Raw genomic sequence first — 14,369 nt, 5'->3', positions numbered from 1 at the left:
CCGACCTCTTGTTGCTGTCACCACAGGCAGTGAAGAGTTGGGGTCCTCCCCGGGCCTCGTGGGGATCCTCCCCGCCCCTCGTGGGGATCCTCCCCGCGCCTCGTGGACCTCCATCATGGCTCCTTCGTGCTTGTGCTTTTCATTCTCATGTTTTATTTTTTTAAAGGACATATTTAAATAAAGATTGCATATTTTATTATGAAAAAAAAAGAAGATGTAAATCTTCTCGCTTCCTATGACAAAATATCTCAAGCGGCTGGGTAACAGAACAATCTTAATATTCACTAAGGTGGTGCAAAATGAGCCATGCTGGAAACAGAAAACTCCTAGATACAGACTTGGCATTTACATTCCCCAAATTCACATACTGAAGCTCTAATACCAGATATGACCAAATTATCATGGCAATAAAAATATTTTCAACAAAGTAACAAAATAACAGGTAAACACTATCGTATCATGGAGGTAGCAACTACAATCTGCCATGGCATGACTACCACTCACTACCGGAGTCTCCTTGACCAACATATTCACTCCCTCTTGTGGTCTTTTCAACAAGATTTTTCCTGATTCCATTTCTTTATGAATAGTGCTTCAAGACCTTTGGGGGACCTTATCTGTACTCAAGTTTGTTTGGTCAAAGCACACTTCTTCTTAAGTTAGCCAGGTCTCATGAAATTGTGTAACCTTCATTTGTAATTCTCCCTTAACAAATCCTATTTAATAATTAATATCATGACTGTAGCAAAGTGTGTGACAGTGCCGTCTCTAGAACATTGTTGAAAAGGATAAATATTTACACTTGGAACATGCAATCATTTATTGCCACATTAAGAGAAATTAAAGCTGAATAAAAGGTGATGGCCTACACATGATCTCATTGGAAATGATGGTAGTTTCACATTATGAAATACCATAGCAAAATCATGTTGTTGCAGTATGTTACATATTTCAGAGGAAGTGACCCAGAGATCAGAAGCAGGGATATCAACAAGATCTTTGCAAGTAATTCAGAATTACACAAAATAAGAATAAGACTTCCTGTATTCCCAATAGCCATCTTAAAAAATTGCATCCTAGACCCAAAACCTGTATCATAAAAATTAATAAGTGTTTTTAAAAATAATTTATTTAGTGTATAATGATAAATTGAATTAAAGAATGAAGTAATAAAAACAAAGATATTTAAGATTATTCCTTAGATAGTTTTAATATATTGAAGACTTAGAGGTCCCTAGTTGATATTTAAAGTTGCTTTAAATGATGAAACTATTCTCTATTCTTTTCCAAAGAAGTAACATATAAAGGTTGATTTGATGCAAGAATAATTTCCCTGAATATATAATTAGCACATCTTTAAAATTTCCCATGTTAGTAATTTTATAGTATGCTGAATTTTTGTCATTTCTTTTTTTGACTTTTTTTTTTTAAGATTTTATTATTATTGGGAAGCCGGATATACAGAGAGGAGAGACAGAGAGGAAGATCTTCCATCCAATGTTTCACTCCCCAAGTGAGCCGCAACGGGCCGGTACGCACCAATCCGATGCCAGGACCAGGAACCTCTTCCAGGTCTCCCACACGGATGCAGGGTCCCAAGGCTTTGGGCCGGCCTCGACTGCTTTCCCAGGCCACAAGCAGGGAGCTGGATGGGAAGTAGAGCTGCTGGGATTAGAACCGGCGCCCATATGGGATCCCGGGGCTTTCAAGGTGAGGACTTTAGTCTCTAGGCCACTGTGCTGGGCTCTGAATTTTTGTCATTTCTACATCATCCCAGATTAGGTACAGATCTTTTCTGTACTTAATATTTTATGTTAATATACAATTATTCTAACAAAATGATCAAATATCATTTTTTCTTGATTGTTCAGCAGCCCAAATTCCAATTTCATGATGAGGAAGTAGGCTTTTGGTTGACAAAATTCTATTTTACTGCATTGAACAATGGAAGTAGGATTTAATGTTCTAGGCAGCATTAATTTGTTAAGCTAATATTGAATTTTTGGTAAGAAAAATGTAATTAAGCTAAGACTTATTTTGTTTCAACATTCATGCTCTGTATACTTAAAAATATTTTCCCTATTTTGTATAATTTATCATGAATATAAAATTTTATTTTAACCAGCTTTTATCTACCATTAATGCTATGTTACCAGACCATAACATGGCATATTTAGAGTTGAGAAATTAAATCTTCATATTTTGTCATAATTGTAACAAAAAAAATCTCAAATTCTACTACTCCTAAATATACCCTACATTACTTAACCATTTTTTCCTCTTAAGAGTTCTTGGCAGTTCAATAAACTATGATATTTTCATAAATTGTGTTTCAAATATACATGATGAAAATTTTGGCAGGAATCATGTATATTTTGAAAAGTGAATTTTTTAGGAGAACGGATTTTGTATTTTCCAGGGGGACTGCTCGGAATGTCCTGCTCCCACAGTGAGGTGCCTCAGTTGCCTTGGTTCCACTTCAAAGTCTGTTCCTGCTCATTTGCACCATGACAGGTAGCAGGAGTTTGCAGCTCGTTCTTGTCGCCTGCAACGGCTCTCTGCAATGAGTTCCTGGCTTCAACCTGACACAAACCCAAGTGTTACAGGCTTTTGAGGAGAGGAGAAAATCACCAGTGTTTGGAAGACATCCTATCTCTCTTTCTCTCTCTGCTTTCTCCTTCACTCCTGTCCTTCCTCTTCTCTGCTCTCTGTTTTCAAAATAAATATTTTTAAGAAATCTTAAAAGCAGTTAAATACATACATTTTGAATTTCCTTCACAATACAAAACAAAACTTCGCAGGATTAAAAAAATAACAAAAAGATAATATATACATTATGTGTGAAAAAATAACCAAGATATGTAATACTAGGCTGCAAGTTCCTAACGGAGATAGAGCTACTTAGGATATAAAATGTATGTATATATCTATATCACTCAGCTATATTCACAAAGCATAACAATTTGTGTTTTATACATTCTTTTCAGCTGAAGGTATGAGTGAATGTATTAGAGGTCACCAAAAAGTTCATGGAAAATTTATACTATGAGAAAGTACTCAAGGACTTCAATTTTTTTTTGTTTTAAAAGAGTAAACTGTTTCTGTTTCATTTTACATGAAAGTTTGCAAGATTCCACATATCAATGAATACTAGAAAATAATTGCCAAAGATCAGCACTTAGATAAAACATTAAAATGAAAAATTATTACAATAACCTGGTATACCTAACAAAACAAATCATATGCAAGCAGATACTGGTTTTCATAGATGTAACTACACCCCGTGTGCTGGAGAAAAGCTTGTTGGAGCATCCCTGTTAAAACACATGTTCAATCAGATTAATACTACAAAAATTGGAAGGGTACAAAATAATAACAATAAATACGAAACGTTTTCTACCTGCATTGTTTCCTTTCCCCCAGGAGTTCAATAAAATTTAAAGCCATGTTTTTGAAAGCATAAATTGATAGAACATGTTCTGTCAATAATCCTAACAGCTAAAACCATTCATTTTTAATATTTGCTACTTTAGGTAAATGTTGACTTTGTTAGAATCCCAAAGGGATTTGCAATACTATCATAAATGAAAGAGTAATTATCACTGATAATAATTCTATTATATTATTTGAATATCATACACCCCTATGATTTAAGGTTATATTTTGCCTTATTTATATAATTAGGAAATTGAATCAAAGGAAATGTAATAACCTTGTCCAAAATGACATATCTTCCAGAAGCTACTTCTTAAATTTAAGCTAACCTGTCCTCGGAGAAGCTTATTTGCCTAACCATTCAACTTAAAGTTCAGGAATTAGTCCTTAGAGGCATCAAAACTACTTAATTCCTGAGATTGTAGTAGTTAGAGATCAGTTTTAGCATCTAGATGTTACCTTAACACAGCTTTCTCCTTATTTACTTAAGTGGTCTCAATTTGTTTCTTATGCATTGAAGTGCTCGGTTATGCTAATGCTTTTCCCCAGAGGCATACTCTTCCCTCTCCTTTTTGTTTATGTGATTCCCAAGGGCTTCTCTTATTGTGCTCAACTCTTCTCCTTGATCAATTCAGATCGCACCAACTTTCACAGGGCTTATTCTCTGATACCACTTTTTATTACAGCAGAGATTTAGATATAGTTACACCATCATTTTTAAAATTGTACTGGTTCTTTTCTATGGAATGTTTATTAAGACAATGCACCTGGCTGCAAAAATACATTGTTGGTAGTGTTGCTGACATAGAGTGATGCTTCATTTGCGTCTGCAGATGTTGCTATAATGTTCAACCTAGTTAAATCTTTTGAGCAATAAAGAATCAGTATTTCAAAATTGTTATAATTTTAGAATTATTTAGATTTTCATTTTTTGGCATGAGGAGATTCATGCTCGGTTTACTTCATGAAGACTCAGCCATACTCAGGCTCCAGGGGTCTGATTGCTGACATGTTCACCTACCAACTATGTGCTACATGTTCAGTGATAGTGTCCCTCTGACAGTGCTGAGATTGCCAAAGAGGTACCATATGTGAAATGAGCAAACAAATGTTTTTCTCTGAGTTCTGAAATTAAAAGAGTAGGTATGATATACTCACATTTGCAGAAAGTGAAATTATTACAGGTTCGGTTATAGATCAAACATTTGATCACACCTCCACAACCAAGCCATATTAAGCATCCAAAATGGTGAAATGTATTCTTTAAACTAAAAAGAGAAACTTAGATCTCTTTTGTTAAATTTATTATTTAACCCTCCTTACTAAAATCATTTTCATCTTATCTACATCCATTGTCAGAAATGGGAGTATTTTTTTCTTTTTTCTTTTTTCTTTTTGTCCTTGAAATGCATTATATTTTTAATTTTTTTTTAAATAATCTCACTTAGTTGATTAGGATACAAAGGGTCAAGGGCTACAGGAAAGTGGGTTATACCATTGTTTCCACACTAATATTTTTTTCTGTATCTGAGCTTAGGGGAGAAACAAAGGGAGAAGCCCCACCCTGTTGGCAACGCCCGCGTCGCCACATAATCCGAGCCGAGCGGAGGGACTAGGGTTACAACACAGACAACGCAGAGAGACAAGACAAGGCAACACGCAGTACACCGAATGCCGATCGATGACAGATTGATCTTTATTGCAACTCCAGGCTTTCTTTTATACTCTCCCTAGCTCCTCCCAGTGTTTATCCAGTCCTCAAAGGACCACCCTAAATCCTCGAGTTCCTCCCTGTAGTGGCCACCCTAAATCCCTTGAGTTCCTCCCAGTGTTTATCCAATCCCTTGGCAGATAACTTGACAAATAGGAAGCAGGAACTTGCGGTTAAGCCAGTGGCTAGATGTATCAGGCCAAAATTACTCATCCTGTTTCCCTCTGAGAAACAAGCTAAGCTGTGGAGTTAATCCTTGGGAGACCGGGGCCTGCATGTCCCCCTTTTTTTGTTTTTTTTAATGGACGCCTGTCTTAGGTTGTCCAGCAGTCAGTTGACGCCTTACCCGTCATGGGGAGCCCCACCTGGGGAATCCCTGTCTTAGGTTGGTCATCAGCGCTGCCAGATCTTACCCGTCTCTGGCTGCCCATCACAACATGTTCCCCCAAACTTGAGCACTAGGGTTTTCCACAGCTAAATCCATCATGGTTTGTCAAATAATGACCTGCTCCCAGGCTTGTTGCCTGCATAGGCGGCAAAGAAGAGTAAACAGTACTGCAATCATGGCTATGACCATCAGCCCCATGGCCAAGATTCCGCTTTGTTCCTAAAACATCCATGCTGCCAGTTAAATGCCATTTCACAGGGGTAACACATATATGATGGTAAATCGGGGAGCAGCTGGAGATCTGCGTTTCCCATGGGCAGGATACCAGGAAGTTGCACCACTGCTGTCAGGGTCTCCTATCCTGCAAGAACATCATTAGGAGTGGGATCATGTTGAGTTGGAGCCAAGGAGATTTGTCGTGTAAGTCTCTCAGGAACCCATCTAGATGTTTCTTCATCCTGGGGAAAAACACAAACGGAGCCTCGCCCCCACGTTAGTACTGGATCTGGTCCTCGCCATTTATTTGTGGCCAGATCTTTCCATTTTACTTGGCCTTTATTCTCATTAGCAGGGCGAAGCCAATGGCGGTCTGCAGGAGCTACATCATTAGTGACACTTAAAAAATTTAACACATAGATTGCAGATGCCAGTAAGGAATGGGGTGAGCTGCAATGCTCGGCCACACCACCCAGCCTCCCACCCATCCCAGGTCCCCAATGTGAGGCAAGCTCCGAGGGTCCTGCTCAAGCAGTTTTGATAGTTCAACAGTTCTGAATTGCTGCAAATCTCGCCATTCCAAGTATGATGAAATCCATTCAGAATCCACTGGCTGACAGAGTCTCTTCATGGTTGGGGTTCTGAGATCAGCAGTTCAGTTGGAGGGATCCCCAAAGAAATTTCATCTGAGATGATCCCAGACCTGATTCTTGTGAGTGCTTGCCAGTACAGGGTCTGGCACTGTCCACGGCCCCAATCACCTAATGCACACACTGGTTGTTGCAATTGCTGGGTCAGTTCTGTTTCCAGCCCTGTCTTCCACTTGAACCAATGGGTGTTGTAGTCCAGCTCGATCCTGCCCACTTTATACTCAGTCTTCACGCAGACCAGTGGGAGCTACAGCCTAGTTGGGGTGACTCTCCGTAACCCCCACCAGGCCTGCCCCCTACCCTCGTTCCCATGCATGCCAGTATGTACCGCAGGCTTGTTCAGTCTGTCCCACTTAGAAATGGGAGTATTTTCATATCTTTATAAATTCTGTCAGTCTAAGATTTATCATATCAAAAATTATTTGTTTATTTGAAAGACAGATTTACAGAGAGAGAAAGAGAATGAGAGAGGGAAAGATCTATTCCAGGTCCACTCCCCAAATGGTTGCTGAAGTTAGGTCAATCCAAAATCTAGGGCCAGGAACTTCTGGATCTCCCATGTGGGTGCAGGGGCCCAAGGGTTTGGGCCATTTCCTGCTGCTGTCACAGGCCCATTAGCAGGAAGCTGGATCAGCAGTGGAGCAGCCAGGGCTTCAACCAGAGCCCATCAGAGATGCTGGCACAACAGGCAGAAGCTTAGCTCTCTTTTAGTCTACTCTTTAAGTTGGTCATGTAGTAGATAACATTAGTAACAACATTCTATAACATGTCATTTGTGTGATGCCTCCTATGGTGAACAGAATGGCAGCTTTTGCTTATCTGCAGATTTTTCTTTTCTTTATGCCAGGAAACACTGATTTATCATTTTCCTGAATGCCAAAATGCTTCACATGGCTCAAGAAATAACCCAGCAGAGCAATCAATTTTATAGCAGTTCCAATGGCTCAGTGAATAACAGTTGTGGAAAATATAAGATGAAATAACAACATACTGCTGGTCATAAAAACAAATATTCACATCAAAATTTTCTCTAGAAGATGAAAATGAGCAAGTTTTAGCCTCTGATTCAGGGTTAGGAATAGTAAAGGCAGAAAAGTGTTGGAGAGATGCCAGCATCCAATATAGGTGCGCAGTGGTGTCTTAGCTGCTCACTCTTTTTTTTTTTTTTAATTATTTATTATTTAACTTCATTAATTACATTGTATTATGTGACACAGTTACATAGATACTTGGGTTCTCCCACCCCTCCCCAAACCCTCCCACCATGGTGGATTCCTCCACCTTGTTGCATAACCACAGCTCAAGTTCAGTTGAGATTCCCCCATTGCAAGCATATACCAAACATAGAGTCCAGCATCTTATTGTCCAGTCAAGTTCAACGACTTCTTAGGTATACCCTCTCTGGTCTGAAGACAGAGCCAGCAGAGTATCATCCCAGTCAATTGAAAGCTCCAACATACCATCAGCAAAAATTTACATCATTATGGAATTAATTGACATAGTAATGAGTAACCAATATGTTAAAAGTAAATGCGAGTTCCCAGTCACCTTCTGTGACCACCTCACCTATACTTCAATTTAGTTTATACACAACATATAACATTCAAAACATAACATGTTATACATAACATCATATCATCTTAAATTAAGGCAAACATGTGGTATTTAACCTTTTGTGATTGGCTCATTTCCCTTAGCATTATGGTTTCCAGTTTGGCCCATTTGGCCACAAAGAACTGCATTTTGTTTTTTTTAATAGCTGAGTAGTATTCCATGGAGTAGATGAACCATAGCTTTCTTGTCCAATCCTCTGTTGATGGGCATTTTGGTTGCTTCCATGTTTTTGCAATTACTGATTGTGCTGCTATGAGCATAGGAGTGCATGTTGGTTTCTCATAAAACAAGTGTTCTGGATATATTCCTAGGAGTGCTATTGCTGGATCATACGGTATGTTGAATTTGAGTTGTTTGAATATTCTCCATACTGATTTCCATAGAGGCTATACCAGCCTGCAGTCCCACCAGCAGTGGAGTAGGGAATTCCTTTTCCCCGCAACCTCGCCAACAAGTGTTGTTGGTGCTTTTATTCATGTGGGCCAGTCTTACTGGCGTTAGGTGGTACCTCATTGATGTTTTAATTTGGATTTCCCTTATTGCCAGGGAACTTGAGCATTTTTTCATATGTTTATTTGCCATTTGGGTTTGTTCCTTTGTGAAGTGTTTGCCCATTTCCCATGCCCATTTCTTGAGTGGCTTGTTTGTTTTGACATTTTGGTTGTTTTGTAGCTCTTTGTATATTCTGGAGATCAGCCCTCTATCACCTATGTCGTGTGCGAAGATCTTCTCCCATTCTGTAGGTTGCCTTTTTACTTTGTTGATTGTTTCTCTAGCTGTACAGAAGCTTCTTAGTTTGATGAGGTCCCAATTGTTTATTTTGGTCTTGATTTCTACTGCATTTGGAGTCTTTTTTAGGAAGTGAGGGCCTACCCCTAAGTGTTCCAGTGTGTTTCCAACATTTTCTTCCAAAAGTTTGAAGGTTTCTGGATGTAGGTTTAGATCTGCTATCCATTTAGATCTGACCTTAGTGTATGGTGAGAGATGTGGATCTATTTTTTTGTTTCTGCAGGCTATTAACCAGTAGCTGCTCACTCTTGATTCAGCTCCCAACTAACAGCCTAAACAAAAAAAAGCACTGGAGGAGGGTCAAAGTGCTTAGGCCCTAGATACTCATGAGGAAAAACCACAAAAAGCTTGTGATGCATGGCTTTGTCCTGGCCCTGCTCTGGCAATTTGATTATCTGTGGAGTGAACCAACAGATAGATGATCTCTCTGTCTTTCCCTGTAAGTTTTTCCAAACAGAGAAACTTTTAAAAATATATATTCCAGGAAAAAAAAAGAGAGTAAATTGGTGTTCATGGAAACAGGAAGTTTGCTTGGGAGATTCACATATCACATGGCAGTGACTGTTTCAAGTCCTCATTTCTCTACTTAAAATCCAGCTTCCTGCTAATGGACATCACAGAGAGGCACCAGGTGATGGCTTAAGAATTTGTTTCTTTGCTACCCATGTAAGATACTCAGTTGCAATTCCAGATTCTTGACTTCGGTTCTGGCAGTTGTAGTAATGTGGGAAGTAACCAGTGGATAGAAGATCCCATCCCATTTTAAATTCTGTTTCTCTGGGTCTTTCAACAAAATCAAAAATAAATAAGCATATTTTTTGAAAATAAAGTAAAAGATCACTTTAATCCTAAACAGAAATATCAATAAGACACAAAGGAAGTGAGCAGATCACATGGACAATTTAGATAAAGGAATATTAAGACTGGGAGAGTAAAGGCCCTTAGGGCAAAAAGGATTGTCTGAGGCAAATGAGACTCTCAGTTATGGAGATTAGGTACAGGTTAAAATTAGAAACACAATAAGGCCAGGATGATATTTTCCCTAAGAGTTACAAATAGCTGCTCAAATATCTCCCAATACATTGAGAGAAAGAGGAAGCATCCGTGATGAAACCAAATGATTTCAACTCTGGAAAGCTTAATTCAGATATTGAAAATATACAGGCAACATTGAATGATGGGGAAACAATTATTTTAATGTTTTCCCAGACTAATAAGACACAGACACACACACAGAGTATGTATTTTTTTTTTTAAAAAATATGGAACGCTTCACGAATTTGCGTGTCATCCTTGCGCAGGGGCCATGCTGAAGTATGCATTAATTCCAGGAAAAATTACCTTGAACATTAAGAAAAATACGCTAGATCAATTCATCATAAATTTGTTTTACTTTCATAGCAGGTCCAAATTAGCTAAGTGAAAGATTCTTATTAATTGATATATTTTTCTGGAGCTGAGTTTAAGATCAGCATAAACATAGCTCAGTGTTTTATAACCAAGAGCCTAAAATATGTGCTTGTCATCTTGCCATTACATGGAAACCCTAATTGTGCAGTTTATTCACTTACCCATTATTACATAATAACTTGATTAAAGATGAATGACAATTCCTAACAGAGAATGCAACATTAGAATGATTTTAATTTGTACCCCTATTCATGGGCACAATTTAGCTTTCACCATTTTCAACTTTTTAACAAAAAGTACAAACACATTTTAAAAACAAATTGTAGAAATTTTGACATGCTAATTTTTTTTCTATAGTAGTTAAAGTCTTTACTGATGTGTTTAAACTTTACATTCTCCACAGATCATATTAGGGAGTTTGTAGGTGAAGTTTGATCTGTGAAAAGTGGGAAGAGACATAGATGGGAACAAAAGGGAAAAACACTCAAGGGAAACCAAAAAATACACCACGGGTTACCAGAACCTTCAGATTAAAAAGAAAAGAGTTGTGAGCATCAATATCAACTATACAAGCTGCACAAAGACTCCATCGACATGCTAATTTTTTAAGGCTTATTTATTTATTTTTTTATTGGAAAGATTCATTGATAGACATAGTGAAAGCTTCTCCACATGCTAGTTCACTTCCCAGATGACCACAAAGGCCAGAGCTGAGGAGATCTGAGGCCAAGAGCCAGGTGCTTCTTCCAAGTCTCCAACATAGGTGCAGAGTCCAAAGTTTTGGGCCGTCCTCGACTGCTTTCCCAGACCACATGTAGGCAGCTGGATGGGAAGTGAAGCAACTGGGACAAGGACTGGCACCCACATGCTATCCTGCACTTGATCATGGAGGATTAGTCAACTGATCCATCACACTAATTTCACTTAATACTTCTCGCTTTATGCTTGAATGCAAGCACAACGGCTTAATAACTTTGATTAATTTATGACATTTAATCATATTAACAGCTGTAATATAATTCTTTATTATTTCTACTCATTATGTAATTGCTGATAATAGTTGAACAGATCTAATGTTTGGTATTATGTTACCAGTTTAATTAAGTCTGTGCCTTCCAGTTTCAGCAATTTGCACAAACTAGAAAAAGACCCTCTGTATTAGTGTCAATATCATAGATGTTGATGAACAACTTCATTGTCACATTAAATTAACCTCTAAATTACCATGAACTGCTTGAAAAGTAACAGAAATTTATAAAATTTATTCTAGTTAACAAAAATATATTCTAAAGTGCAATTGGTGACAATGTATTTTCTGTTGTCTACTCTTGCAATTTGTAATGGATTGATCAGCAGGAATTTAGTTCATGCCACAAATGTGAATTTTATAAGAAATTATGAGGTGTTGCACAAGATTGATCAATATAACTCTAAATGAAGGCATGGAACAATTTGAATAATTTTATGATTTATAGTATTTATTATATGTATTAATCAAAAAGATGTTTTTCTTTCCCTATAAGAATCAAATAACTGGAACATCTGCACTATGATTTTACTAACCTATTTTACACACCATTGCCATTTCAAAAAATATATAAAGTAACCAAAATTTAATATCATCTGTTTGCTTATAACTTTCTTAAACAGGTGTAAACAGAAATGTACTTTTATATGGGATGAAAATTGTTGAGAGTCTTCTTTAAAGAAAATTATAGGGCCCGGCGGCATGGCCTAGCGGCTAAAGTCCTCATCTTGAATGCCCTGGGATCCCATATGGGCACCGGTTCTAATCCTGGCAGTTCCACTTCCCATCCAGCTCCCTCCTTGTGGCCTGGGAAAGCAGTGGAGGACAACCCAAAGCTTTGGGACCCTGCATCCGCGTGGGAGAACTGGAAGAGACTTCTGGTTCCCGGCTTTGGATCAGTGCAGCACCGGCCGTTGCGGCTCACTTGGGGAGTGAATCATCGGACAGAAGATCTTCCTCTCTGTCTCTCCTCCTCTCTGTCTATCTTACTTTGTAATAAAAATAAATAAATCTTAAAAAAAAAGAAAATTGTAAGCTTATAAGTTTTATAAGCTTATAAAATTATAAAATTTATAAAACTTTCAAATTTATAAAACTTAAAAATAAGTAATTTGTATTTTACTTAAATCACTTACCTTTTCCATTCATAGATACTTCGCAACAATGTGCCTTTTCAGAAATACATGATAGTAAGCATTTTACCAACAAGTCTATTCTTGCTGCCATCTATTATCAAATATGAGCAAGTTACTTTTGCAATTGGTCCAATTCATCTATTCAAAGCCATACTAGTTAGTAACTCTAATTCTCTAAGCTAGTTTCTTTTTTTTTTTTTTTTTTAGGCTACATTTATTTCATTTTATGACAATTTCATAGTCTCTGGGATTCCCCCAACCCCTCCCCAAACCCTTCCCCTATATTGAATTCCTCCACATTTTTACAGTAGTACAGATTATAACCAGTCATGATTCTTTCATTGTGGGCATGAACCATGCAGAAAGTCCAGCGTCTTATTGTCCACATAAATTCATCAGTTTCATTGGGCAACCATCCTTGGTCTGAAAGTAGGGCTGGCAGAATATCATCCCCTCCAATGAAAAGCCCCTACACAATTTCAACAACAATTTACAACATCATGAAGTTAATTGACATGGTATTGAGTGACTGGTTTGTTAGAAAATACAAGTTCTTAGCCACATCCTGTAATTACTTCATTGACATCTCAATTATAGTTTATACACAACCGGCTGCTATACACCTTAAAACAGTTATATGGTACTATTCAACAGTGTTGTGTCTACTTTCATTTATATATTTAGCAGCTTAAAGTATTCAAGCATGATTTCTACTGAACTACATGAAACTTAGGATAGTCCAAACAGGTTTATACCTCAAACAAGCTAAATGTTAACAATTGAGGAGCAGAACAGTTTTAGGAGGGGTGTGCAGAGAAATCTTCAATACCTTAGTGAGGAGTAAATAATCTTTGTGTCCTACCTAGTTAGGTATGTGGAAGTCCGAACTGACTGTTTTCTGTCTGTTTTAAGCTTTCCTTATTGGTCTCTGTTTACCTGATCTAATTTGGGAAGGTGGTTCCAGAACGACCTCGATGGTCATTGCAGGAGATGGCGAGGAGCCAAAGTTGGAACCGAGTTAGGACCAGAGAAAGCTCCCCTTCCGAGTCAGGAAGGAAATTTACTGTTTTTCTGTTTCTGAGGGCCACTCAGGGCTCCTGACTGTTGTTCCAATGACATTAGATCCTGTGAGGACAGATCTGGGCTTCTTCCATCCCGTGTGGGAGATCCCATAGGGAATGGATGACCTCGGAGTTCTTGGCCTATGGGGGCACTCCAAATCCCCGTGGTCTCCATGGCAGATGGGTTATAGTCCTTGGCACCCATACTGGTAGTCCTTGGTGAGGATCCAGGCATCTCCAGGATTGGGATACAAGCCTCCTCCTGTCATCCTGTTCCACTCTTGACCCCCCACCCCCGCTCTGTGCATATGACCTCCTGTTAAGGGACTGTCAGGGTCACTCCTGGAACCCATTGTATGCCTTTATAGTTTTTGCTAATGTCTAATGCAGATTTCAGTCTGTTGTCTGTAAGTTACCTGTTACAATCTTGATAGGTTATATTTGACATCTTCCTCACACATTCTATGAAGGTGAAAGATTTCTCTGCTCTCCTGACCCATTACAGAATAACATAGGGTATTAAAAGCATATCAGGACTTTCAGTTCTTTGATGTAGATCATGAGGAGTCTGACTCATATTGATTGTTGATTCATTGGTTACATCATAATATCTTATTGCATGTGATACAGGTTGTTTGAGGTTGAAATAATATTATAATTTGTAGGTACTATTTTTCAGATTGATATCATTTCATCTTAAATTAAGGCAAACATGTGGTATCTAACCTTTTGGGATTGGCTCATTTCCCTTAGCACAATAGTTTCCAGTTGGGCCCACTTGGCCACAGAGAACTGCATTTCGTTTTTTTGATTTTTTTTTTTTTTTGATAGCTGAGTAGTATTTCATGGGGTAGATGAACCATAGCTTTTTTATCCATTCTTCTGTTGATGGGCGTCTCGGCTGTTTCCAAGCTTTTGCAATTATTGACTGT

At 38.1% G+C, this 14,369-nt stretch overlaps 1 pseudogene; it reads right to left on the bottom strand.

Annotated features, from left to right (window-relative positions):
• Positions 1-10,059: 10,059 nt before the first annotated feature.
• LOC118758715 (U6 spliceosomal RNA) lies at positions 10,060-10,156 on the bottom strand (annotated as a pseudogene).
• Positions 10,157-14,369: the final 4,213 nt, after the last annotated feature.

Source organism: Ochotona princeps, chromosome 2, assembly GCF_030435755.1.
Source record: "Ochotona princeps isolate mOchPri1 chromosome 2, mOchPri1.hap1, whole genome shotgun sequence".
In the NCBI taxonomy this organism is placed as follows: Eukaryota; Metazoa; Chordata; class Mammalia; order Lagomorpha; family Ochotonidae; genus Ochotona; species Ochotona princeps.
The sequence above is the reverse complement of the archived record's forward strand: the minus strand, read 5'-3'. Positions and strand labels throughout refer to the sequence as shown.